General features: G+C 47.4%; 1 protein-coding gene and 1 pseudogene across 2 annotated transcripts in view; one reads left to right on the top strand and one right to left on the bottom strand.

The window, feature by feature from the left end:
* The window catches only part of Ankrd11 (ankyrin repeat domain 11), a 181,956-nt gene that overhangs the window by 68,365 nt on the left and 87,972 nt on the right, over positions 1 to 25,619 (bottom strand). The window lies entirely within an intron of this gene.
* LOC111813708 overlaps positions 17,536 to 25,619 on the top strand; it is a 97,405-nt pseudogene continuing 89,321 nt past the window's right edge.

The raw sequence follows: 25,619 nt of genomic DNA, 5'->3' as shown, positions 1-25,619 counted from the left end.
TTCTTAATAAGCAAAACAAAAGGGTGAGGATGCATCTTTGAACGCACACGCATGCACACACAGGGGTCACCTCTGAGAGAGTGGGTGCCCACATACGCTGGCTAGTGGATCCATTAAATGACACTACAAAATAAGAAACGAAATATAACTGTTGTCATTCTGTAGCTAGAGAGAACAAGGCTCAGAAATGTTAGCTGGTGTCCCAAAATCACAAGAAGGGGGAGGCTATGAACAACGAAAGTCCTCTCTGCCTGCGATCCTGCCTCCATCTGCAGCCTGAGCAAGTGCAGGAGGTTAACGCCAGCCTGGAGAGGAGAAGTGGGTGAACAGGGCAAGATCCACAAGAGAGTTGCACCAGCCAGCTTTAGCAAAGGACCAGTCCCAAAGTCAGCTGGGAAGCACAGGTGCCTGTGACAAAAGATGGCACTCACTATTGCCACAGAGGGGCCATGCAAGAATGGGGTAGCCTTCTTGCGACAGCAGAAGAAATGGTCTTACTCTAAATCTCCGATCTGTACCTGTTTAAATGGAACGTTTACAGATATAACAACAGTGGAGGCATTTATTTAATTAAAACAAAACAAAAAAGCCCAGACTTGGGTTCTCTAGGCAGCAGGTTCAGCAGGCTCCTCGGGCCCAGCTATCACTGAACTTCAAGGAAGTGGGGGCCAGGAACCTGAGAGGATTGGAAGGTCACAAAGAAGAGTGTTTCCAACTAGACACTTCCATTCAAATGCTGGCGCTGAAAAGAAGGCAGTGCGGTATGCAATTTGGGACCCCCAAAAGACACTGCCTATAAATGACAACAGAAGCCTGTGTGCTGCCTCCCAAGATGGCTGCTGCTTCCCTAAGTACAGAAGCCCCAAAATGGTCCAAAGATGTTAACAGCTGCCATATGCAGGACAGGATCAAATACCAAGGATTCAAGCCCCAGGTTCAACATCTCTAGTTCCACAACTCACCATGAACTGACCATGGGAGAAAGAGAGACTCTCCCAGACCCATGAGTACCCAGGGGACAGGATGGTGGTAAACGAGCTTCTTCACAGGAACGGTTCACCTAAGTGAGAGCTGCTGCTACAGAGCCAACTTGTCCATGAAGATGGGGGCAGAGGGCTGGTGTGTGGCACACTGACTACAGGACAACCACACTGTGTCCTGGCCAGCTGCAGACACAGACACCTCCTAGGGAATCAAGAAGCAGGTGAGGGGGCACAGAAGAATGAGTCCTGTGCACTGCTGGTGGGAACTAAATATGGGTGCCACTCCTACGGAAAGCAGCACACATTTGTAGCAACCCTGTTCCTGGGAATACTCTAAAGAACTCAGCTTGTATTTCTACAGTCAAGCTCACCCAAAAGACTTCCAAACTCCTGAGCCCAGTGTCCCCTGACAGACAAATGGGCAAGCAACTGTCCAACAATAGACTAGGGCTCACCCATTAAAAGGAAAGAGAGGGGCTAGGAGATAGCTTGGTGGTCTAAGTACATGCCTGGCAAGCACAAGGACTTGGGTTAATTCCCCGGTACCCCAGACCATGCTGTCCCAAGAATACTGGGCGCACCAAGCCAGCCAATGAAACCGGGCATGGTGGTGGTGCACACCTATAATCCCAGCGCTTGGGAGGCTGAGACAGGAGGATCACTATGAGTCTAAGCTGCACAGTGAGACCTTCTACCAAATAGTTATGTAAATAATTAATTATTTTTTAAAAATTAAAGGAAGGGTATACAAAAACCCTAGATGGGCCTTGAGGACCCTGTGCTAAGCAATGCAAGCCAGTCAGAGGACAAGCACAATCCCACACGTGTGTGAAAGAAGAAGAAAAGGTCCAAGGTGGGGCTGCTCAGCACCTGCTGCCTCTGCTAAATGCCCAGGGCCTGCCCCAGAGGGGACCAGAGTGTTGGATAGCCCATTCTCAGGCATCTTTCCTTTTGTTATAGAACACTAAGGTAAAAGTAATGGAAAGTACTGAATCCCTCTCAATGGAAACAGACACAATTACTATGCTTGTTTTCTGGAACCTTTTAAAAACAGTTGTGTAAACAGTTTCTTGTTCTCTTGTACAATGGAGAAGCTGGCAGTAAGGCTACAGGTCAAAGGTGTAAGGTTAGTAACCACCAGGGCTACTGAAGATGCTGTAGCCACCTGAACCAGAACCACACACACTGGAACCATGGTACCTGGCCTCCTGGAGCTATGTCACCTATGGAGAAGGGTCCAAACCATGAACATGTACATCCTCATAGGGTGTTGGTGTTGCCTATAGCAAACTTTGAGGATTCAGAGCCACCAGTTCCATCCCTGCACTGTGGCAGATGGGCATGCTGTCCAGAACTGCTAGAATTTGCAGGTTACTGACGCCACTTCCTCTGTGCCACTTAACTCATGTCCCACTTAAAGTTTCAGTTCATTTTTTTACCCCTAAGTTTCTGAAACAACATATTCAACTTTAACTTCTACTCTTTTTTTTTTTTTAAAGGACACCTAGTTCAATAAAAAAATAGATGTTAAACCAGGAAAGACAAAGCACACCTACGACCTATGCTATCCAGGAAGATATGGCAGGAATATCAGGAGCTGCAGATTGGCCTGAGAAACCCCATGACACACTGTATCAGGAGTCGTCAGGAGCAAACAAGACACTTCTCCAGAGCCGCAGTGTCTCCACCCCAGGACAACACATGCTAACTTCACAGACAAAGTCAATCTTTCCATTTAGTGGTAAACCAGTATGTAACTGCTGATCAGCTTACAGTGGAGAAATCAGTTACCCATGATCTACACCTATAACACTAGCAATGACTTACACACCTACTGGACATAGTCACTTGGCTGTGCACCACAGCTGGCTCACAGGCTGCCACTATAACAGCACACCACCAAGTGTGCAGATGAGAGTGCCACTGCCACCACTCCACCCAATCCAGCCCAGGGAGAGCTCTTCAAACAGAGGCACTCAGTCCGCACACAGAGGTGCCACACCCACCTCGCACCATGAGGGCGCCCAAGCCCATGGTCTGAGCCACTGTGTGCTGTCAACTCAACAATCCAGCCCCCTTCTAAGCCATGGCTGCCTAGCGGAACTGTCACTGAGGAGAGGACAGCTACTCACTCAGCTCGGTCCATCAGAAAGGTAGTGAACGGTTTCTCCATCCCCAACCAGCTTCACAGTCAGGTCTCAAAGGCTGCACTGTGAGACATTTGCATTGTGATCTATACTACCTTTTCAGTAACACAGAAAAATAAGACAGATGCTGTTTTCTTCACTCTGGCTGCAAAACCACAGAAACAGTGTCAGTGATACCCAAATCAACATCACATATTTTAATCAGTCGATGTACGGTATTTATAAGTGCACTTTCCTAAGAATGACATACCAGAGGCCTTGAAATGTTTGGGAGGTTAAGTAAGGGCCACAGAAGCTACTTTCAAGAGCTTGAGGGCCTGGGGAGACAGCTCAGTAGAATAAGCACTTGCCTGGCAAGTATAAGGGCCTGAGTTCAATCCCCGGTTCTGGGGGGAAAAAAAAAAAAAGAGCTTGGCTCCCATTCATCACCAGGAACATAGCCCTGAGGCCAGGAGGGACAGGACTGTAGGACAGCCACAGCAACCTGCGCTGAAAGGTGTAGCACCTAGCCAGTGGGCAACATGAAGTTGCTTTGTGTGTGCACGGGCTCCAGAGAAAAGCAGCAAGGAGTCACCATAAACTCCCCTCAGTGCCCCTCTGCCTCCCAGACATGACCTGGTCCTGCAAGGGCTCTGCAAGCCTCACCAACAGCAAAGGCGTCTTCTGAGCCTAGTGTGTCTTGCCAGGACTCCCATCATTATCTCTGTGGGGACAAGTTAGAGCCACAGGCCCCCAGCATCTGCTCTGGATGGGATCCAACCCATCCAGAACTGAGCCATCAGTCCTGCTACACAGTGAAGTGTTCCGACCCAGGCCTCATGGCCTCTAGCAACAGACCACTCCAGTCTTCTGTGTTCCTCAGCACCTCCTCCAAGCGCCTGAATCCAACATAGAAAGGGCTCTGGCACCCTTCCTAAGCACCCACACCTTCCTATAGCTCTAAAGCCCTGTTCCAGATGCACAAAGGCCTCTATCCCTGTAATCTCCCCCCAAGGAACCTGACAAATCCCCCTTCTTCCTTCCCAGAGGCCGCACAGATAGGATGTGCGGGATCCTTGGCCTCAACTCGGATTTATCAGCTACAATCCTAGCAGGTCAGCAAAGGCCATGTAGCAGCAAGTTGCTTGTTTAAGTCAGATAATCACTTCCATCATAATTTAACTCTGTAACTGGTAGCGTTTGTCAACTCTTCTCAAGTCAGGAACATAAGCAACTGTTACTGCCTTCGGTGTGATACAGCCCATGCACTGCAGGAGCACCTCCATGCTGGAAGAGCAGCAGCCAGCTCCAGGGAACCACTGAGGCACCCATCGCCATGAGACCACACCCAGAAATACAGTTTCAAACTCAGTACATGGTGTAAAGACAATGAATGACTGGGGCGGGGGAGATGGCTCAGTGGAATAAGCGCTTCCCTGGCAAGCGCAGGGCCTGAGTTCAATCCCCAGTTCCACCAAAAAATAAAAGACAATGAATGACTGAGGATTTAGAGGAAGAAAGTAAAAATACGTAAGTTTTGGAAAGTAATCTTATTTATTTATTTGGGGGGGGGGGTGGAACCGGGGATTGAACTCAGGCCCTGGCACTTGCCACGGAAGAGCTTATTTCACTGAGCCATCTCCCCGGCCCCTATTTATTTTTTGAAACTCACTCAGATTTTCAAAATGCAAGTTCTGCTGGGCATGGTGGCACATGCCTGTGATCCTAGCACTTGGGAGGTTGAGGCAGGAAGAACAGCCAGAGGTGGAGGCTAGCCCGGGCTCCTAGTGGCTTAAGGCCAGCCTGCACTGTATAGCAAGACCCTGTCTCCAAAACAAAATACAAACTCTGCAGATGGACAAGGAGCGCAGACCTCCCAGGAAAGAGAAAGTAGCAGAGTGTCCCAGGAGTCAGTTTGCACAAAGGATTAATGAAGCAAGGTCTTCCACCGCCCTTCAGGTTTGTTTCACAAAGTGCACCATTTTTTTCCCCAAATATTCAAAGATGCAAGTTTCAACAGAAGACCCGGATTTTTTGCCTAATTTAACCTGGGGTTAACAAACGAGCTTTCTCAAGTGCCAGCTCCTTTGTTCTTCTTCTACTGCAGCCGCCAGGAGACAAGTATAAACACCACCTCCACACCCACCTCCACACCCACACCCCCTTTTCAAGACCCTGCGGTGGGTGGAGGTGGGGCGGGCAACACTGCACCACAGAAAAAGGAAAACTGCTACTAGGTCTGCCCATGCCACTCACGCAACACACCCCAGCTCCTAGGCCAACGGGGCCTGGCACCTGGACGCAAAACCACAAGCGGAGCTGGGGCAATGCCTGCATTTTAGGAGAGCTGAGCCTTAGCTGTACAACTTGTGCCATCAAACAGGCAACTGCAATTCTGAATAAAACAATAAATACTTAATAAAAAATTAAACCCAGTGGGAAGACAAATTATTAGTGTTCACTGAAAACAAGCTATTTATCAGATGAAAGAAACTGGGCAGAACAAGTACATTTGCATTTCAATGGTTTTTTTACTCTACATTCATCCTATAACTTAGCAATGCACACCAATATGCTATTTATGCATATATGCAATCAACCAAAGTTTACAATTTAGGGTTATAAAGTTCTAAAATCCTTAAAGGAAAAAAATCAGAAAGTTTTAGGGCGATAACCCAAATGTGTTGTGCATTCTATTAAATCTGTATAGAATCTCTGTGCAGGGACCTGTTCACTGTTACTGACTTACTCTAAGGGACCTGGAGATGGCCCCAGGCTCCATGCTTCTGCAGTGGGGAGGAGGAGCCTCCAACCCCAGCCCATCTCACAGGCCCCAGGACTCCACCTATGCCCTGTGGGACCCCTGGATATCCATGCAGAAAGCCCTACTACCTACTTGCTCAAACTGTTGATTTATAGGGGCCTCAAAAATGACCCAGAATAAAACCAACAGAAAAGCCACTCCAGTAATGTTAAGATTACAGAAGATTGCTACTGTCCTAAAACATTAACTTTGGGGTGGTTTCGTTACACAGCAGTAGACAAGATACGCACATCCTTCAGGATAAGAAATATTTGAAAAATGAGAACTGTATGAGCTATTACTTAAAACATACTTAACTCAGAACAAAGTACAAACTTCATGTGCAACTTCCTTCCCGTTTTGCCCTTAAAAATAACACTGAAAAGCAAGTTAACAGCACCTGTCTGCAACCCCAGCACGCTGGAAGGCTGAGTCGGGTAATGTCAAGTTTGCACCCACTCTGGGCAACTTAGTAAGACCCAAACTAGAAATCCTACTGGACTCTGAAGCTCCTCCTCTTTTAGGTACCTGCCAAAGTGTCATACTACAGTGATCCATGCACACCCATGTTTATAGCAGCACAGCTCACAATAGCCGAATCTTGGAAACGGCTTATCTGCCCATCAACAGAAGACTGAATAAAGATGTGGCGCTTATATTTAAAGGAGTGCTACTCTGCTACAAAGATACACATGAGTCATTTGCATAAAAATGGATGGGCTGGCCAGAAAGCTCAACAGGCTGAAACGCCTGCTTGGGCAGAGCAAAATGGCCCTGGGGTTCAATCCCCAGCGTGCCATGCTGGCCCCGCCCCCAGGCGTGCTCAGACAGTGACTGAGACGGGGCTTGGGGGTACACCCCATAATCCTAGCACTTGGAAAGCTGAAAATAGGAGAATCACTACAAGTCCAATCCACATATTGAGACCCTGTAGACCTTGTACTAAATAATTTTTTTTTAAATGCATTTTTCTTTTTCTTTTTTTGAGACACGGTCTTGCTCCTGTAATCCAGGCTGGCTTAAACTAATACGTAGCCCAGGCTTGCTCTGAACTTGCAGCAATTCTCCTGCTTCAGCCTGCTGAGGGCTAGGATTACAGATGTGCACTATAATGCCTGGCTAAATGGATGCACCTTGAGACCATATATATTAAGTGAAGTAAAACAGATAAGCTTAAACACTATGATTTCTCCTACAGGAGACACTTAAAGTATAAAGAACTACTATAATTAAAAGATAGCACGGAAATAGGTCTTTCTCAAATGGTAATGGGATCAAGAGGTGGAAAAAAGCACTAAGATGTATTTTGTTCATGTACAAACTCCCCACAAGGAATGTAACCACTGTGCACTGCAAAAACGTACCAATAATAATAAAAGTACAAGGTGAGCTGGGGGTGCAGCTTAGTATGAAGACCTTGGGTTCAAAATCCCCAATACCACAAATAATATGAAACAAAACAGCACTGTGAGCATCAACTTCAAGTGGCACTGTATGTGCTATAAGACTGAAACACTTTGAGCTTCACATGACACCCTGCCCCCTCCAGGGATTCAGATCTTCTGGCTCCACCCTCTCTGCTCGACAGCTGCCCTACAGCTGGATGCCCAGCCAGGTTTAGATAGACTGGGAGCACTACAATCAAAAGGAACAACACAATCCTACTCCACAAAGTTTAGAATGGAAATAATTTCTTACATACTCATTTTTTGGAGGCGCTGTAAAATCTTTTTCTTTTTTCTTTCTTCCTTTTTTTTTTTTTTTTTTGTGGTACTGGGGATTGAACTCAGGACCTTGTGCTTGTCAAGCAGGCGCTTATGCCGCTAAGCTATCTCGCTGGCCCCTGTAAAATCTATTTTATAAGAATAAGTCTGAGGCAGGGATATAGCTCAGTGCCACAAGCACCTGCCTGGCAAGTGCACAAGTACAGAGTTCCAGGTTGACCTCTCACACAAAACAACAACAAAAACAAACCTAACGCAAAATAGCTTTTTAAAAACAAAAAGGGCCGAGGAGATGGCTCAGTGGAATAAGCGCTTCCCTGGCAAGCGTAAGGGCCTGAGTTCAATCCTCAGTTCTGCAAAAGAAAAAAAAAAAGGAGGGGGAGGAGGAAGAGGAGGAGGAGGGAAGAAGGAGAAGAAAGACCTCTAAGCTATCTCCCCAGCCCAGAAAGGTGAATTTTTGAAGTGACTAAAATATCTGAAGTAAGATAAAGTCCGAAGGCCCACAACTGGTTTTCTGATAAACGGGCATGTGAATGGAATTCTAGAAGCCTCAAATACTATTTCATAAAACCTATACTTGTAAACCACAAGGAACCTGAGTATTCTAAAACTTCAGATCCTAAAACAACATACATATACACATGGGGTTTGGGGGTTTAATGTCTCCATCATAATTCAACAGATCTGTGAAAAAAACAGGGGAAAAGACAGAACACAAAACACAAAGCTATTCCTGGAGACAAGAACAGGACTCTCTGACAGCACATGGGCACACTGCAAAGCACACAGGGGAGACACAGATAAGACCCATCTCTGCGGTCATTCAGCAGAGGTACTGCGCTGCAGACACCTGGCCACAGGAAGTGGCTCCAAGACTTGCTCAGTGTGATTTCAAACTCTCACCTTGCTCTTAACTCTATGATCACCTACATGATCAAAAAGTAGGCATGTTCACCAGGAAGGTGAGGGCACCCACCCCCACTGCCTGCCAGCCTGCTGCCAGGGCCCATGCAAGCAGGACCCAGCCTCAGGGTACTCACAGAAACCATCTTCCATGCCCGTTGGGCCCGACTGCCTCAAAACACTGAAGTTTAGTCAGCAGCCCTCTCCTGCTCTCACCCTTGGCATCATCTGAGCTTGCCATAAGATGGGATCTGCTCTCAGTAGGGCACAGCAGTCCTTGGGTCTCACACCACAATGCTTTCAAGAGTGCCCACGGCAAGGTCAGCCAACAGTTCTGGAGAGGCACGGTCACAAGCACTGGGTCTTCCATACCACATACTGTCCCTATCTCTCATTTTTACTGCTGTGTGAACACCCTTTAAGAATCTGGAACCAGGGGCTGGTGAGATAGCTCAGCAGACTAAAGTGCCTGCTTAGGCAAGCTTAAGCAAGCGCAGGGACCGCAGTTCGATACCTGGCACCACATGCTACACACTGGCCTCTACCCCAGGGAGCCTGCCAGAGTCCAGGTATGGTGGTGCATACCTATAATCCCAGCGCTGGGGAGGATGAAAATCACTATGAGTCTGAATTGTGTAGTGAGACCCTGCAACAATCAAATACATTAGAAGGGGAGGGAAGGGGAAAGGAGGGGACAAGATAATGTGGAACCATCTTGAGCAATCTAGACAGAGATGCTGAGCTGGGCTGGGTCTATGGGGCCAGGTCCTGAATGGAACCAAGCACAAAGGCTGAGCCTAGCTGTGGCCCTCATCCACAAGAAACGCCAACATGCTCCTGTCTCAGTCCCCTCTTTCCTTGCCCTGGGATGAGCAGGACCTGGCTCTTTGGAGTAACGGGCAACTAAATCCACCAAGCCTGTGTGTTTCCACAACTCCAGGGTCTCGCTGCAACATCACACAAGGCTCCACGGCACGTGTGAGCAATGGATGCCCAGGGGCAAAGGCTTCAATCTCCTGTTGACAGAAGCACTCTGCAAGGCGAGGCGGCCCACAGCCAGCAAGTTTCACCAATGCTTCTCTGGAGAAAACCCGAGGCTGACTGATCAGTGTGGTCAGTCACCAACCTGGCAGGCCAAGCTCCCCAGTGACCACCATGAGCATTTATCTGCCACACCCAGCCAGGCCACTCTACAGCCTAGTCCTGACCCCATAGCCTTCACTGCCCCTCCTCAGCCCAACCAGTCCAGCGTGGTGGAGGTCTCCAGAAATCCTCTACAGCACAAACTCTCTCTGCCTAAAAGGGTCACAGGAGTCAAACTCAACTAAATACAACTGTGGTTCCAGCACACTGGCATATCAAGCCCACACACACCACCTGTTACCTCGAGGGTCTAGGGCAAGCTGTTTCTACCTAAAACTTAGGTGTCCACTTTGAGTGCTGTGAACTTAGCACACCCAGTAACACAGGCCATGCAAGTGGCTGGGTAGGTTCACAGCAGTGTATGTCTTAGATGCCTCAAATATTGCTCCTCATTTTCTATTTGGATTAAAACCAGCTATCTTTCAGGGAGATGACATTACTAATTGTCCCAAATAGGAGATCACTTTTTAATTCCCTCCTTCAGTCTTATTAAACATAAAAGGAAAAGCATTGTTATGTTCTTGTTAGTCTTCATGTAACTCCTTTGCTAGTGTTGTATGTCTTCAGGATCCAACAGAAGTCCCACATTTAGTATCTGTTCCATCAGAAGCCATTCTTCTAGAAATAGGAAAAAGTAACAATGTAATAAATGTAGTATAAAAAAAAAAAAAAGCCATTCTTGGAGCAAACTAGTGTACGCATCTGGTCACACGTATATGGTTTCTAGTTTGTTCACAATGCTTATGCTGTTCAGTGGTTTGAACACTGTCCTGAATCAAACCAGATTCCATTAATATACTTTGTCCAAACTAATCATGTTTTCAAAGTATTTTTGTATAGCATTTTCTCTTAAGGGAAAATACAGATCAAATTCAAAGGCCTCAGAACATGGAGGTGGAAAAAGCCAGGTATGGTGGGCATGCCTGCAATCCCAGAACTTGGGAGGCTGAGGCAGGAGGATCACTGTGAGTCTGAGCCCAGCCTGGGGCTTCATAATTCAGGCCAGTCTGAAACTCCATAGTGATACCCTGCCTCAATAATTCGCTGCCCAAAAAGTGGAAGGGTAGCAACAGGAGATTTTCCTGCTCGTCCAGAGGGAGTGGGCAGCTATGCAGGAAGAGGCTGGAAAGACATCCCAAGAACTCCTAGCCTGAAACTATCCACCTCTGCCTGATACCTCTGTAAAAGAAACGGCCCCTCTAGATCAGACCAGAGGGTCCAACCTCAAGAGCTTCACTCAAAAAGAACACCAGACCCCCATCTTGTAGTGGTCGATATGTTCTGCCAACTTGGTTAGATCGCCTGTCCCTCAATGCATTGCCTCAATTGCACTCCGGGCTGCGAAGGCCCCACCCCAGGGTAACTCAGCACACAAAGGGATATAAAGAGGCGGAGGAAGAAGTCGGCATTCCATTTCCTTGGACGGACTTCAGTCTTTGCAGTCAGCTTGGACTTTACCTCCTGGCTTCCAGCGCAGTCTCTTCAGCCTCCAGACTGGATCCTGTGGCTTTCTGCTGCAGACCCACTGGCCGACCATTAGAGACGGTCAGAGACAGAACACTTCAGTGAGCTTAAAACCTTGGAACTGGATCCTTCGGTCGATGGTTTGCAGATGCTCTCGGCACACTTCCTCATCTGACTCTGTGACTGGTACATCTTGTATTATATCTGTTCTTTGTGTTATATCTGTTCCTCTAGTAAAAAACCCTGACTAAAACAATATGGTCCAGGAGGGGGTTAAAGAAACAATATAGCGATGGCATTTTTTAATGGACTTAAGAGTTCCTGGAAATGGCTTCAAGATTTGAGGAGACCTAAAAACACCATGGTCTCTTCTGCTATCAAGGAGCATACTGATACTCTCGGCATGAGGTTTTTAAACTAATATGCCATATAGATCCATTCGATTATCCTAATTTACCACTTGTGCGATGTCAGGAATTTCCATGCAGGAAAATTCTGAATCTCTTCGGAGGAGTAGGGAATATAATGATGCCAGTTGATTGGTCTTAGCCTTGGTGGGCCAAATTATGAATGTAAATAAGGAGCTTGAAGATACAATTTCCCACCTCCAGACTCAGATAAAAAGATTTAAAAGCTTCTAAGTGTGTCCTGACAGAAAATCTCCTCTCTTTTAGCCACAAGGCTGAGGTTGCAGAGACCCAAATGCAGTCCCTCATAATTCGATTGGCTGAACTGCAACATAAACTAAATTGCTCAGATCAAAGGGTATCTGAAGCAAAGGTGAGGGCACTGATTGGAAAACAGTGGGATCCTATGAGATGTAATGGAGGTGTGTGGGAGGGTCCTGAGGAGGCTGATGATGTTGAGTTTTTAGATGCTAATGAGATTATGTTGCCTGAGGGAGAGATTTCCCTACCCATGGCGGCAGAGGAATCACTGCCTTGGCTCTCTGCCACGTTAGGGTCTCCTAGTATGTCTGGAGACACCACTCCTGCGTGGAACAAACAGGACAATGCTGCAACTCCTCAAGACCCACCCTCACCACCCATTTTTGCCTCTCGGCCCATAACCAGGCTTCCATCACAGAAGTCACCTGAGGTTCAAGTACATAATGTGATCCATGACAAGATCCATTATTCTCCCAAAGACCTTCTTGAGTTTTCTAACTCTTATAAACAGAGCCTAATGAGCAAACTTGGGAATGGATTTTCCGAATGTGGGATAATGGTGAAAAAAAACATACCTGGATCAGGCTGAGTTTGTTGATATGGGCCCATTAAAGCAGGGATTCTGAATTTAATGTTGTGGCTTGTGGAGTAAAGAAAGGTGTTAATAGTCTGCTTAGCTGGTTGGCAGAAGTGTGGCTCAAAAGATGGCCATGGTAACTGACTTAGAGATGCCTGATCTTCCATGGCTTATTACTGATTAAGGGATTCAGAGGCATAGGGAAATGGGAATGCTGAAGTGGATCTGTCATGTTAAACCTAATCCTCCACATTTGGAAGATTATGAGATCATACCTTTTACTAACACCTCGAGAAGGGACCACCAGCATCCCTGAAGAGCCCCATCATTGCTCTTCTCCATATGCCAGACCTTACAGTGGGGACTGCAGTTACTCAAATAGGAAATTTAAGGGCCATGGGCTTGATTGGATCCTGGAATGGCAGAGGTCAAGTGGCAGCACTTAATCACTGTGGACAGCAGAAGCATGACCAGAATAATCTGACACACACAGACCTATGGTATTGGCTGATTAGCCACGGTGTTCCCCAAAGTGAGATAAATGGGAAGCCTACAAAATTTTTGCTAGATTTATATAAATGAAAAAATTTAGGGGCAAAAGAACAGAGACCTACTTCAAATCTTGGTAAAAGGCAATCCTGGCCCCTCAACTAGGTTCCCAGATTTGAGCTAGTTTACAGACCCAGAACCCCTTGAATGATGGAGAGGCCAGGTCTCCTTGGGGAAGGATCCTAATATCCCCAGAATTTGTACAGTCAGTCCTTCTCCTATCTTTCCCCAGAGGGACCCAAGACCTTTTGTCCGAGTGACTATACACTGGGGAAAGGGAAATGATCAGGCATTTCAGAGACTACTGAGCACTGGTTCTGAACTGACACTGATTCCAGGGGATCCAAAACACCATAGTGCCCCTCCAGTAAGAATAGGGGGCCTATGGAGGGCAAGTGATCAATGGAGTTTTAGCGAAGGTCTGACTCACAGTGGGTCCAATAGGTCCTCGACTTCATCCTGTAGTTCTTTCCCCTGTTCCAGAATGTTTAATTGGGATAGGTATGCTTAGTACTTGGCAGAATCCTCACATTGGTTCCCTAACCTGCCATGTGAGGGCTATTATGGTTGGAAAGGCCAAAGGGAAGACCTTAGAGTTGCCCTTGCCTGGTAAAATAGTGAACCAAAAGCAAAACTGCATTCCTGGAGGGATTGCAGAGATTAGTGCTACCATCAAGGACTTGAAGGTGCAGGGTGGTGGTCCCCACCACATTTCCATTTAATGCTCCCATTTGGCCTATGCAGAAGACAGATGGGTCTTGGAGAATGACAGTAAATTACCGTAAACTGAACCAGGTGGTAACCCCAATTGCAGCTGTGGTACCAGATGTGGTTTCCTTGCTTGAGCAGATTAACACATCCCCTGGTAGTTGGTATGCAGCAGCTGATTTGGCAAATGCCTTCTTCTCCTTACCTATCCATCAGAAACAATTTGCTTTCACTTGGCAAGGCCAGCAATACACCTTCACTGTCTTACCACAAGTGTACTCTCCTTCCCTGTTCACAACTTAGTTATTAGGAACCTTGATTACTTTTCTCTTCCTCAAAATATCACACTGGTCCATTACGTTGATGATGTTATGCTGACGGGGCCTCGTGAACAGGAGGTGGCAACCACCTTGGATTTGTCAGTACAGCATTAGAAAGCCAGGGGATGGGAGATAAATCCCTCAAAAATTCCAGGTCCTTCTATCTCAGTGAAGTTCTTGGGAGTCCAGGGGTGCAGAGCATGTAGAGATTTTCCTTCTAAGGTAAAAGATAAGTTGTTGCATCTGGCTCCCCCTATGACCAAAAAGGCACAGCGCCTAGGGGGCTTATTTGGATTTTGGAGACAACATATTCCTCACCTAGGTGTCTTACTCCTACCCATTTACCAAGTTGACTTGGAAGACTTGGAAAGCTGCCAATTATGAGCGGGGGACCCAGAACAGGAAACAGCCCTGCAGCAGGTCCAGGCTGCTGTCCAGGATGTTCTGCCCCTGGGGCCATATGACCCAGCAGATCCGATGGTACTTGAAGTATCAGTGGTAGACAGGAATGCTGTCTAGAGTCTCTGGCAGGCCCCAAGGGTAAATTGCAATGGAAGTCTTTAGGATTTTGGAGCAAGGCTCTGCAATCATGTGCAGACAACTATGCTCCTTTTGAGAAACAGCTCTTGGCCTGCTACTGGGCCTTAGTGGAAACTGAATGATTGACTATGGGATAGCAGGTCACCATGAAACCCGAGCTGCCTATCATGGCCTGGATATTATCTGATCCATCAAGTCATAAGTTTAGACATGCTCAGCAATAGTCCATCATTAAATGGAAGTGGCACATTCATGATAGAGCCAGGGCAAGCCCAGAGGGTACAAGTAAATTATATGAGGAATTTGCTCAGATATCTATGGCTCCTATACCTGCTGTATTGCCTTCTGTTACCTAGCACACACCTATGGCATTGTGGTGTGTACCATATAAACAGCTGTCAGAGGAAGGGAAGACTAGGGACTGGTTTACAGATGGCTCTGCACGCTATGTAGGCACCACCCGCAAGTGGACGGCTGCAGCATTACAGCCCCTTTCTGGTACATCACTAAAGGACAGTGGTGAAGGGAAATCATTACAGTGGACAAAACTTTGGGCAATGTACCTGGTAGTACATTTCACCTGGAGAAAGAAATGGCCAGGTGTACAACTATATATTGACTCATGAGCCATAGCCAACGGTCTGGCTGGATGGTAAGGAACTTGGAACATGATTGGAAAATTGGTGACAAGGGTATTTGGGGAGGCAGTATGTGGATAGACCTCCATATGGGCAAAGAATGTAAACATATTTGTTTCCCATGTGAATGCTCACCAAAAGGTGATATCAGCAGAAGAGGACTTTAATAATCAAGTGGATAACATGACCCATTCTGTGGATAGTAGCCGACATCCTTCCTCGGTCACCCCTGTTATTGCCCAGTGGGCCCATGAACGGAGAGGCCATGGTGGCAGGGATGGAGGTATGCATGAGCTCAGCAAGGCTGATCTGGCTACAGGCACTGCTGAATGCCCAGTGTGCCAGCTACACAGGCCAACATGGAGTCCCCAGTGTGGCAGCATCCCCTGAGGTGGTCACCCTGAGACCTGGTAGCAGCTGGATTATGCTGGGCCACTTCCATCACGGGAGGGACTGCGCTTTGTCCTCACTGGCAAAGACATATTCTGGATATGGATTTGCCTCAGCTGCATGCAACGCTTCTGCTGAAACTACCATCCGTGGATTTACAGAATGCCTTATCCACCACCATGGAATTCCATACAATATTGCCTCTGACCAAGGAACACATTTTACAGCCAAAGAAGTGAAGCAGTGGGCTCGTGCTCATGGAATTCACTGGTCTTACCGTGTACCCCGTCATCCAGAGGCAGCTGGATTGACAGAAAGGTGGAATGGGCTTTTGGAGATGCAGTTACACTTCATTCCCTGGTTCCGAACCCCCTCCAAAAAAAATGCAGTTACAGTGCCAGCTAGGTGGCACTATTTTGCAGGGCTGGGATAAGGTGCTTCAACAGGCTGTGTGTGCTTTGAATCAGCGCCCTCTGAGGGTACTGTGTCTCACACAGCCAGAATTCATGGGTCCAGGAATCAAGGGGTGGGAACAGGAATGGTACCACTCACCATTACCTCTAGGGAACCACTAGCAAAATTTCTGCTTCCTGTCCCTACAACCTTATGTGCTGCTGGACTAGAAGTCCTAGTCCCAGAGGGGGAAGGCTTGTACCAGGAAGCACAGCAATGATACCATTGAACTAGAAGCTAAGATTTCCCCTGGTCACTTTGGTCTCCTCATGCCTCTGAGGAAACAAGCTAAAAAAGGAGTCACAGTGTTGTCACGGGTGACTGACCGAGACTGACAAGGGGAAACTGGCTTACTACTCCACAATGGAGGAAAGGAAAACTATCCATGGAGTGCAGGAGATCCCTTGGGGCGCCTCTTAGTATTGCCGTGCCCTGTTATTAAGGTGAATGGGAAGCTACAACAGCCTAATACAAGCACAATGACAAATGGTCCAGCGCCTTCAGGAGTGAAGGTGTGGGTCACTCCGCAGGGAGAGAATCAAGGCCTGCTGAGGTGCTTGCTGAAGTCCAAGGGAATACAGAATGGGAAGCAGAAGATAGTTCTAAGTATCAGCCACAACCCTGTGATCAGGTATAGAAAAGGGGATTGTAACTGTACTAGTTCACCCTTATATACAGTTGTTCTATTATAATATAGTATGGATAGATTTATTACCAGTTCTTAAGGATTACTAAACCTATGTTAATACTGAAGCATAAGCATCAAGCTCAGAAAACTTACCTTCTATCTTGGTAAGGGTATTCATGTATTTCCATTTGTATGCAGGATAGTATAGTTGCAACAATGTTAGGCACAATTATGTGCCTATCTCTGTATCTGAAGACTGGTTTAAAGAAGTATGTCTAGTTGCCAAGTTGACAAGGGGTGGATTGTAGTGGTCGATACATTGTGTCAACCTGGCTAGATTGCCTGAGGTGGTGGAAACACTGTCTCAATTTGGCTGCATCGCTGCCAGTTCCACACTCTGGGCTGCCTTCGCTCCAGAGTAACTCAGCACAGAAAGGGGATATAAAGAGGTTGAGGAAGAATTCGGCATCCCACTTCCTCGGACGAACTTCATTCTTTGCAGTCAGTCAGCTTGAACTTTATCTCCTGGCTTCCAGCGCAGTCTCTTCAGCTTCTAGACTGGATCCTTCAACTTTCCATTGCAGGCTCTTCAGTCTTCCGTTGCAGATCCTATGGCTAACCACTGGAGACCCTTAGAGACCACTAGAGACAGAACACTTCAGTGAGCCTAAAACCTTGGAACTGGATCCTTCAGTCGGTGGTGTGCAGATGCTCTCGGCTCACTTCCTCGTCTGACTCTGTGACTGGTACTTCTTGTGTTATATCTGTTTTTTGCATTAAATCTGTTCCTCTAGTAAAAACCTGACTAAAACACATCCCCTAGAGGCCTGAGTCAACACCTGCACTGGCACAGTGACCCACACCTAGGTATGTGCTCAAGAGAATCAAGCGTATCCACACAAATCTGTGCATGCGAACATGCACAGCAGCTCCACTCATAGTAGCCAACAAGAAAAGAGAAACCAGACAGCCAACACCAATGGACAGACAGAACGTGGCATGCCCACACAGCAGAACACAACTCAGTCGCACTGGAACCAGGACAGTCTGTGAGGAGGGTACAAGACAGAAGCCAGGTAGGTGTGACTGTTACTGAATTGCTGGGAGTGGGGACCTAAATGGTAGAACAGTTGCCTAGCATGTGCAAGGCCCTGGGTTCAATTCCCAGCACACGAGAAGGACAGAAGTTCATAACTACAGCAGGTGGCTCCTTATGACGGTGGAGCTATGTAGTGTGTGAACTGTGGTGCCAAACACTGGAATTATATGCGTGAAATGCACAGAACCTAATACATGTATGAATGCACGTGCGTGTGCACACACACACACCTAAGTACAAGGAAATGGGGGATATCTAAATAAGATCACACCATTGTATCCATATCATGACCCTGGTTGTCAAACTGTTCACTGTATAAAATATTAATAACAGTGGAAATCAGAGAACGTGAACAAGTGAATATTCTAGTGCACTATTTTTTTAGGGAAGTGTCTACAGGGTGTTCATGGTCTTACTATTCAATCGGACTTGTAGTGATCTGCCTGTTTACAGCCTCCTAAGAGCTGGGATTACAGGCGTGCACCACCACACCCAGTATGAACTGCCATCTCAGTGCGCCCCGGGGGCAGGGCCCGCACTGGCGGGCCCAGGGATCAAATGCCCGGCCCCTCTAGTACAGTGTTTCTCACAACAAGAAGGGACAATCAGAGCTATGGGCCCAGCAATGACAGCTGCCTGCCTGGGCAGGCAAATCCAAGGAAGACAAAGGCATGGAGCTTAAAGTCCACTTGGAGGGCTGGCAAAATAGCTCAGCAGATTAAAACGCCTGCTTAGGCAGACACAGAGGCCAGTGTTGGCCAGGGTTCGATCCTGGGCATCCTGTTGTGTTGTGCTGCCCCACCCCCACCCCCAGCTGAGATGGTGATTGAGACTGGGTGTGGTGGCGCACGCCTGTAATCCCAGCTCTTGGGAGGCTGAACACAGGCAGATCACTACATAGTGAGACCCTGTAGACCCTGTCCTAAAATACAAAAAAAGAAGTCCACTTGCAGACATACCACTGAGGTAACTTCGGGTAAAATGACTGAATATCAGAGATCTACTTTAATAAGCTCAAACTTTGAACATTTCATGGGAAAGAAAACAACTTTAAAAAAATACAAACAGGAAGTTAAAAAAGCAAGCAGGAAAAATTCTAGTTATTGTTGAAATGGGGTACATGGGGCAGTATGTTTGGAAATACTTCAAAAGGGAGGCATAAATATTTAAACTTTATCTATCCCTGGTACAAAAAAAAAAAAAAATTCTGTGTCAAATTGTGAAGTCATCAGGTTTTGGGCCCACTGAGGGTCATTTTGAAATGACTCCCTGTTCTCATGCACTTGGCTAGAGCTCTCCAGACAACCCTGGAGGTTTCCTGAGTTACCCAGGCCACTCGAGCACCACCTTAGCACACAGCCCTGTGTACACTTGGTGTGTGTACACTCACAGCTACACAGATGACTCAGAGAGACCAGGGCAGCCACAGCAAACAATTTCATTTAAAAAAAAAAAAAAAAAAAAAAAAGGCATTTTCAAGTCATCTTGACTCTTTCTCCAGTATTACCATAAAGAACTCTGCTGCCACATTTCAGGACACTGGGCATCAAATAGACAGCTTCTGCAGAGTAACATTAGAGATCAGAAGTTATGAAAGGTCTCCAAACATATTCTCTCTCTCTCTCTCTCTCTCTCTCTCTCTCTCTCTCTCACACACACACACACACACACACACACACACCCCAGAAGTTAAGTAACTTTCCCAAGGTTCCAAAGCAAGTTAAAGGCTGAGTTTGACCAAAACGAAAACCCAGACATTTCAAAATAAAGTCGTAAAGCTGTAGCGTAGAAGCAATGTTCACCACAGTACCACCACAGCCGATGCTGGTCTAACCATCATGGCTACACGCTGCTGATCTCTGAAAGTGCAGGAAGATCAACTTCAAAACAGGCAAGAAGCCAGCCACAGGACAGGCCACGTGATTGATGGCTCTCCAGCTGTGTCATCCACAGCCCAGGGAAGGCCTGAGCCACAGCAGAAATAAGCTCTGCAGAGGGTGGCTGGTGGGATGCTAACTACAGCTGCAGCATCTGCAGAAACCAATTGCTGCAGAGAAAGCACTAGCCAATGACTGAGAATGGCACCTGAAGTTCACGTCTAAATCAAAACCCTGCATAACTTTCACAGCTTGTGGCCCACAGGCCATGAAAATACTGTGCGAACACAGTCTTGTCTGAGCACCATCACCCCACACTACTCTTCCTACCTAACTACAACAGCCCCATCACTCAGAGCCCAGGACCACCTACAATACGTAGGTGCTGTTGTGGGCACAGTTATACAAGACTGGCACAAGTACCTTTACAGCCACCTATGGCTAGAACTGCCATGAACTATGTCTGACTTGGAATCTAAACTCTGATACACAGAAGTGGGTAAACACAAAATACAGAAACAGAAGTGACACACAGGTCTAGGCAACAAGTGTACCAGTCAGATCCAGGTAAAAGCTGCAAGGGCTGTGCCCTGCACGAGTCATCAGTTTCCTCTGCATGAGGACCAGGGGCAGGAAAGCAGCAATCTTCTTCAAAAGGCCCTCCAGAAAACATGTGGCATGGCACCCCATCTTCCTGTCCCCACCTAGACCCAAACGTAGCCTTATTTCCTGACAGGACCCCATGACAACACCATCAGCTCCCAAAACCTCACCCACTGCCTGCCTTCGCCTTGCCTGTGCCACCTACCAGGGCCCAGTAAGCTCAGTGCTCTCCAGGACTTCCATGGCTCCACTCACTTCCTGGCAAGCTTGCCAGTGACCCTACGCTTTAGACCGCCCCTTAGGTTAGGTCTTACAGAAAGCATCCAGAAACACCTGTGGGGACTGGGAAGATAGCTCAGTGGTCTAAGCACCTGGTAAGGTCAAGAGTACCACATGCTGTGCCAGCCCCAGAACCCCAGGTGTGCCACGTTGGCCACTGAAACCGGGTGTGGTGGAGCAAATCTGTAATTCCAGCACTGGGGAGGCTGAGACTGGAGGAGTACTACAAGTCCGAGCTGCATAGTGAGACCCCATAGCAAATGAATGAATGAATAAAGCGCTTCCGCCCTCTGCAAAGTCTTGTCTTCTTTCCTACACATTGTTCTCCCAACACCTACAAACCACATGTGTCTTCATGCAGTTCAACTGTACATTTCAAGTTTTCTTGACTCTTTCTCCAGTATTACCATAATAAAGAACTCTTCTGTCACATTTCAGGACACCGGACATCAAATAAACAGTTTCTGAAGAGTGACATTACAAGAGCAGAAGTGACTTGAAAACTCCCCCTCTACTCCTTGAACTGATGTGTGAACTCTGAAGAATGGAAACCCTAAAAAATAGTCTGTACCGCACCGCACCGCACCGCACCGCACCGCACAGCCTTAGTACCTGGCAATTACTCCCAAAAGAAAAGGCTGAGGGATTTGCCAAGATGGCCACTCCTCTCCTTTGCCATTTCCGGCTCTCCCTTTTCTGTACTTTGGGAACAGTCAGGTGGACAGAGGTTTCTTTGCATTCATATGTCTCCAAAACTAGAGTGAAGACATGCAAGTATAAATGAATGGCAAGGTGAGGGGTACAAATGAATGACAAGGTGAGGGGTGGTATACCACACAGAGAAAAAGTTTAAATTTATGCCAGGCAATTTTTTTCAAAAACATGTATATCAGACTTTAAATTTTTACAGTATTTCAACAGAAATCAGCTGTTATTTTCTACTTACTGATGCTAGCGACTCTGTTCGCCTACAGTGTATTCCTAGGGTAGGGATCACCCAACAGCCCATCAGCTCTTATGAATGAAGTTTTATTGGACATGACCACACGCTCCTTCACTTACATGCCGGACTAGTCCCAACAGAGACTGCATGTCTAGCTGGAACATGACCCTGGCATTCTCTGTTCTCAGGCCTCTGCCACACAATCAAGCAGAACAAAGGCTGCCATACCTGCTCTGGAACAGTCACTCTGAACAGGACCTGGTCCCTAGGTTAGCCACCACCTTAGTGCTGTCATCTTCCCTCCTGTGCTGGCAGAGCGTACCATCTACACAGCATGCTCTAGAGAAATGAGGACTGCTTGAGTCACCTGCATGCTATCAATGAGATGGCCAAAGCTCCTACAGGAGTTTTTAAAAAGTACTTGGACATCTCTGTCCAGGTCTGACAGGAGAAAGGCGAGAATTAAAACATATGTGTTCACAAACTACACAATTAACTTATATATGTGTGTAATGATTTCATAAACATGGATGTGCACAGACTGATTAAACTGGGTCACTGTTTATCCCCAACTCTATGGTGGTTTCAAATCATAACATAAAAGCCTGACCACAATAACAACCTCCACAGAAAACAACAAAGAACTGAGTTGAAAGGACACTGACCTGAATTTCTGTATCACAGAGCTACCAACACAGCAGGCTGAGAGTCACAGTACCAGGATGAAGAGTAGCTGACTACCATGGCTTTCTTGTTGGGAGTTACTGGCATTAGCAGGCAAGAGAAAAACCTAAATCCATCCATAGGTCCAGGGTATATCCTAGTAATACCAAAAGAAGTCAGTTAAGGAACAGGGAGGTGAGGAACACTCCATGACAACTGGTTGCACCTCTTCTCCCTATGTGTCTCCACAATGGAACACACCCACACGCCAGAGCCACAACAGCCAGACATGGTGCAGCACCCCTGCTCCCTGATGTCTACCATGGACAGGTTGGGCATCTCTCCTATAAAGAGCAGGAGATGGCAAAAGCAACAGCACACAGGAGACACAGCCATTTTCAGAGCCTCAGGAGTGACTCTTGCACTTTGACTTCCTGTGCAAGTTTGGAGTTGCGGGGGTATCTTTCAAAGGCTGAAGATGCTTCTGGAACAGACAGTTGAAGGCCTGTGCCACATTAAGGGGCACCAAGGTCTGTGGTGCCTGCTGCGGGCCAGACTAGGTAACAGGACGGAAACCCTCAGGTGCTCACATCCACAGGCTGGGACCTTACTCTGAGCGTGTGTAAGCAAGACTGCCCCAAGAAGGCTCCATTATGGGGGATACAGGAAGGAGGGTCACCACTAGCACACAGGAGGTTCCTAGAAGGGCAGGCACCGCAGCACAGCTGATCCTGGCATTGGAGCAGTAGCTCACAGGAGGGCTGGACCAAGCCACCACCAGGAGTCGAGCTGGAGGGGTACCTTGCCCACCTCGTGGAGAGCAGGTGCAGCCAAGAGGCAACAAGGCTTGTAGGGCGAGCTCCTGCTTGAGGCGAACAGCCTGGATGGGGGGGGGAGGGTGCCCCCACACAGCACGGCTCCATCTTTGGTGCTCTAATTCTTAGCAAACGAAATGTTTTCAACTTCCCAAGAAATGGAATTAATGCAAACTTTTTTGAAAATAAGGGAAAATGAAAACCATAAAATAGCTAACCTGTTGCAGAAAACTGCCATTTCAGTTCCCAATCCTCACTTCTCAGGGCACACACCCTCTACATTCGCAAGCACTACTTTCTACACCTCCAAACCACTCGCGTTTCATATTCACACCCCAACATAAATGGGTGCATGGTAAAGCTCCTGCCTCTACCAAGAAATCCAAAGCTATTATTTCTGACACCTAGTGCAAACAATAATAATGCCAAAGCTAACACCCTTTCTTCTCAAAGACAGGAGCCGGGCGGCTGAGGCAGACTCCTGCTGGGCACGGTGCCAATTCACTGCTGCACTGCACAGCAGAGGAAGCCTGCCTGTGAGGAGTTCAGTGTGCTCTAAGGCCAAGCAAGTCTTTGCGGAACACAAGACCAGGAGCGAGTTTAACCTGCCAGTCTACAGACCATGAAGCCTATTTCCCAGCAAGGAGAGACGTGCAGAGGAGGAGCAGCAGCGGAGGAACAAAAGAACACAAGCTACACGACCCGAACGAGGGCTCCAGGAGGGAAGACTGCAGTTCTGGAATACAGTGATGAGGCCTACCCCTGAAAGATGTCTCCAAGACTAGACTCAGTGACTCTGGAAGCCAGCAAACACGACAGAGATAAGTGCTCCTCCGGTGGTTCTGACAGGTCCTGGCACCCAAGCCTGAGCACACAGCATAGTAATAACCAAAAACAGTGTGTAGGTCTAGCCAAGAGAGCCCACCAGGGTCCACCAAAAACTCCCAAGCACCACCACTCATCTGCCTGGAGTACTGTACACAGAACAAGATCTCCTTGGGTGTGACAGCCCTGACCTGTCATCAACAAAAGGTTACATTATGGTAAGAATTTAGACAGCCTGTATGATTTTCCTAAGGGACTTAACATGGGATGTCATGCTTCCCAAAGTTAATGGAAACATGGAAGGTCTGCTCCCGTTATATTCCATGCAGCAGCAGAAAGGCGGGAGGCCCACACCCAAGGGAGGAGAGGATGGTCAGCATACAGGGTCATGTGCTCTGCTGACCTGAGCTTCTGAGAAGCTAGGGACCACTCCATACACAGTACAGCCCACTGTGGCCCTCGCACACACGGAGAGCCACACAGAGGCTCTGGGCAGGCCCTCCATGAATGCCTGCTGCACAGCACAGCCTAGAGGGCTGTGAGCAAGCCACGGCCTCTACACTGTGGGGTACTCCACACTCATGGTGGATGGTGCCACTATTGTGGCATCTGCCTCCAGCTGGACATGTGTCCAGGACTCTTCCAGAAGAAGCCTTGTTGGTGCAGGGGACACAGCCTATCTGAAAAGACCTCAACAGCAGGAAGAACCACTCCAAAAGCCAGACCCAGCACCCTTCTTGCCAGGTTCCCTCCTGAGGGCCGGCTTGAAACACTTGGTTTTTACATCTCTGGTAAGGATGGGAGGGTCCCAACCAGAACCCAACATGGCCCTACTGCAGATGTGGGACCCACCCTCTAGAGTCCACCACCACACGTGGTGACAACCCATTCTGCAGAAACAGGCCTTCAGGCTTTCCATTAAGAAACGGACAGGACACGCTAGCTGGAGACAGTAGTGCCACCTGGAATTCCAGCACTGTGGAAACTCTCACCTCACTCTAAGTCATTCAGAAAACCAGCACCCTTCCAGTGAAAACCACCAAGGAAGGACTCAAGCTCTCTTATGCCAGCCGAAGTCCAGACTCTGGGCTGGAGGGGCTCCAAGAAAGAAAAAACAGGGGTGGACCCTTCCTTCCTTCCTTAAATAACTGCTCAATGAGAAAATGAAAGGATGGCATTTTTGCTAAAAATGAAGCTAAGGGCTGGACTATAGCTCAGTAGAGCATATGTTTAGCATGTACGACGGCCCTGGATTCCATTCCCAGCTCTGGGCAAAGCAAAAAAGGAAGGAGAGATTGATAACTGATACATTAAAATAAAAACAAATGCCCTACTCTCCAGAAATCTCCAGCAAAACACTGCAACATATTTTTAGCCAAAAATGAGGTCATACTGCATCTAGTTTTGTAACTTGCTTTTTCAGTCAACATTCTCCACTTCCTCATCTCAGATTACAAAGCATTACGCCATGAACACACATTTCCTTATCTCAACAGGGAAACCTGTGATACCTAAATCTAGTGTACATGGTTCCATGCCAATTTAGAAAATTGCATGACCCATAACCCTAACCTACTTTTCCCCACTGCTCAATTTGCCAGCAGACAAGCAAGAATTAACGATCTGCCCAGGGTGCTCCTGAGGAAAAGTGTGCAGACGACGCACCATCTCCAGCTCGTGGGGTGTGACTAACACAGTGAACTTCACTAAATGCAGCCTTAAAAGACAGTCTAGCATCAGGCCCACTGGTGGGCTGCTTGGTCCCCGGCAGGAGGGAGCTGTGGACTGCCTCAGGCTGCTCTACATTTTCTGCTCTTTGGTGGATGCTGAAGGAAACACAAGGCCTCTAACCCTTTAAGTATGGGCTCATAACATAAAGACAAAAAAGACACTTAGAG

The sequence above is a fragment of the Octodon degus genome, unplaced genomic scaffold (assembly GCF_000260255.1).
Source record: "Octodon degus isolate 3935 unplaced genomic scaffold, OctDeg1.0 scaffold00215, whole genome shotgun sequence".
Lineage (NCBI taxonomy): Eukaryota > Metazoa > Chordata > Mammalia > Rodentia > Octodontidae > Octodon > Octodon degus.
Note: the sequence above shows the minus strand (reverse complement) of the source record. Positions and strands in the feature narration are given on the sequence as shown.